The sequence below is a fragment of the Triticum urartu genome, chromosome 7 (assembly GCF_003073215.2).
Source record: "Triticum urartu cultivar G1812 chromosome 7, Tu2.1, whole genome shotgun sequence".
NCBI lineage: Eukaryota > Viridiplantae > Streptophyta > Magnoliopsida > Poales > Poaceae > Triticum > Triticum urartu.
Genome location: NC_053028.1, coordinates 103,237,632 through 103,240,994, shown reverse-complemented (window position 1 = coordinate 103,240,994; position 3,363 = coordinate 103,237,632).

Sequence of the window (3,363 nt, the reverse complement as noted above, 5' to 3'; positions counted from 1 at the left end):
CCCTAGGAAAGAGGGTGTTGGGTTCGCAAGGAAAATAAATGCAGATGGCTCTTACTGGAAACCTGAGCAGTACCACAAAACCACATGGGTTGCTGCAAAGGAACTTTCAGCAGATCCATCCAATTTATCTGGCTTCACTTGTGCTAACCCCATTATCATTGATGAATCCTTTGATGCAAACTATAAACTGTTTAAGAATCAGAATGGTGAAGTGTTTGCCAGGTACATTGGTACTAACTGCAGGAATGGACCGCCTATGAAGAAGATCTGGGTTCCGAAAAAGCGTCTGGAAAATCTTCCTGTGAATGTCTTCATGACACCTCACTTGAAGAAGATAAACCTCAGACCAAAGGCTTCATACGGTCCACAGGCTTCATACAGACAGAGGACTCACCTGAGTCACACTAACGCAAATGTTTTGCAGGGAAACCATACTCAGGCATATGAATATGAGAGCGGTTCATTGAACCGTCATGTTCATATGACCAAAAATTATTCTGCTTATTCCTATGAGTATTATTGTCCACCTGCAAGACTGTTTGCTAAGGCTTCAAAGCCAAAATTCTCAGATGCTGCACTTAGACTTATTGCTTCTAAGCCACCCTTGAAGATGTGGGTGGTTAAGAAAGCTTAACTCTCTTTTGTAGGGAAAGGTCTCCAGCAGAAAAACAAAATCTTCTGACGCTATTGCTGGGGACCTTAAAAGTCTTGTAGGGCGCAAGATAAAATGCCCGAATGGCATCGTTATGTACTTCGTTCCTGAATCGCATGCTACTCTCCCTATTAGTCCTAATCTGGATCTAAGTTTTCATAACCCACTGGTTCGTCAAATGTTTTTGCTTCGCAATTCTCTTCGTGAAGCCTATCCCCCTAACTGCACTGTAGGGTACGACACCAGCGACTTCAAAGTCTTCAGAATGGATTATTAACAGTGGGTGTACAAATCACATGACTGGCAAAAGAAGCCTTCTTATGGACTCAACCTTACGTCCATCCGACAAAAGCCACATCACATTTGCTGACACTGGTAAAAGTAAGGTATTGGGTCTAGGTAGACTTGCAATCTCAAAGGATCAACACATGGATAAAGTCATGCTTGTTGAATCCCTTGGCTTCAACTTAATGTCTGTCTCAATGCTTTGCGATTTGAACATGATCGTAATGTTTGGAAAATATCATTGCCTAGTACTAATGGAATCTGACAAGTCTCTAGTGTTTGAAGGGTATCGGAAAGATGATTTTTATGTGGTAGATTTCTCAGCAGGGCCACAACTTGCAGTATGTCTTCTTGCAAAAGCTTCAGAATGCTGGCTTTGGCATCGGAGGCTTGGGCATGCTGGCATGAGGAACCTCCACACCCTTGCGAAGAAGAAGCATGTCATAGGCATCGAGGGCGTCAAGTTCAAGAAAGATCATTTATGCGGTGCCTGTGAAGCAGGGAAGATGACGAGGGCAAAACATCCTTCGAAGACAATCATGACTACTACACAACCCTTCGAACTGCTCCACATGGATCTTTTCGGTCCCACTCACTACTCAACTTTTACTACTACTGCTTGCCTCTATGGCTTTGTCATTGTTGATGATTACTATAGATATACTTGGGTGCACATAATCCTTTACAAGACTGAAGTGCAGGATGTCTTCAGACGCTTCGCCAATCGAGCTATGAACAATTTTGGCGCCAAGATAAAGCACATCAGAAGTGACAATGGCACTGAATTCAAGAACACTGGACTTGATACATATCTTGATACCTTGGGCATCACACATGAATTCTCAGCTCCGTACACGCCACAGCAGAATGGCGTCGTCGAACGCAAGAACAGAACACTCATTGAGATGGCCAGAACGATGCTAGATGAATACAAGACTCCAAGAAAATTCTGGACTGAAGCCATTGATACTGCATGTCATACAATCAATCGTGTTTATCTTCACAAGCTTCTGAACAAGACATCCTATGAACTCCTAACTGGCAAGAAGCCAAATGTCAGTTACTTCAGAGTATTTGGCTAAAGGTGCTGGATCAAGGACCCACACCACACCTCAATGTTTGCACCAAAAGCACATGAGGGCTTTATGCTTGGATATGGAAAGGATTCGCACTCCTACAGAGTCTTCAACCTCTTTCATTACAAAGTTGTTGAAACAGTGGATGTGTGGTTCGATGAGACAAATGGTTCACAAAGAGAGCAACTGCCAAATGTGCTAGATGAAGTTCCAGCTAGTGAACCAATCAAGCTAATGGGAACTGGAGAGATTATACCTTCTGAAGCTCATCCTGAAGAAGAACTTATCATCTCAGCACCTGATCAACATGAAGACAATGCTCAGCCTGAAGATATTCCTCCCAACAACAACACAGATCAGCAAGAGCAAAGTCTTTGCCCTGTACATCCTCGTGTTGCCAATGAAGTGCAGATTGACAGAATAATTGACAGCATGAATGCACCTGGTCCACTCACTCGTTCAAGGGCAACTCAGCTAGCAAATTTCTGTGGGCACTTCGCATTCGTATCAATATCGGAACCCAAGAAAGTTGAAGAAGCCTTCATGGAACCTGAATGGATTCAAGTTATGCAAGAAGAGCTTCAACAGTTTGAGCTGAATAATGTATGGGAACTGGTTAAGCATCCTGATCCACGGAAGCACAACATAATAGGCACCAAATGGATATACCGCAACAAACAAGATGAGCATGGTCAAGTTGTCAGAAACAAAGCTCGTCTCATTGCTCAAGGATATACTCAAGTGGAGGGCATTGACTTCGATGAAACATTTGCTCCTGTGGCTAGGCTTGAAGCCATACGCATACTGCTGGCCTATGCAAATCATCATAACATACTTCTATATCAAATGGATATGAAAAGTGCCTTTCTCAATGGCAAGATTGAAGAAGAAGTGTATGTTGCACAACCACCTGGCTTTGAAAATCCAAAACATCCTGACATGGTATACAAGCTCAACAAGGCACTGTATGGCCTCAAACAAGCCCCTGGGGCCTGGTATGACACACTCAAATACTTCCTGAAGAGCAAAGGCTTCATACCTGGTTCCCTGGATCCCACTCTTTTCACGAAGACATATGATGGTGAACTGTTTGTGTGCCAAATATATGTGGATGACATTATCTTCAGCTGCACCAATCAGAAGTACAGTGAAGAGTTTGGATATATGATGCAAGAGCAATATCAGATGTCCATGATGGGGGAGCTGAAGTTCTTCCTTGGTCTTCAAATACGACAACAACGCAATGGCATCTTCATATCTCAAGAGAAGTATCTCAAAGATTGCCTGAAGAAGTTCGGTATGCAAGACTGCAAAGGCTTCACAACACCAATGCCAGCCAAACATCATCTA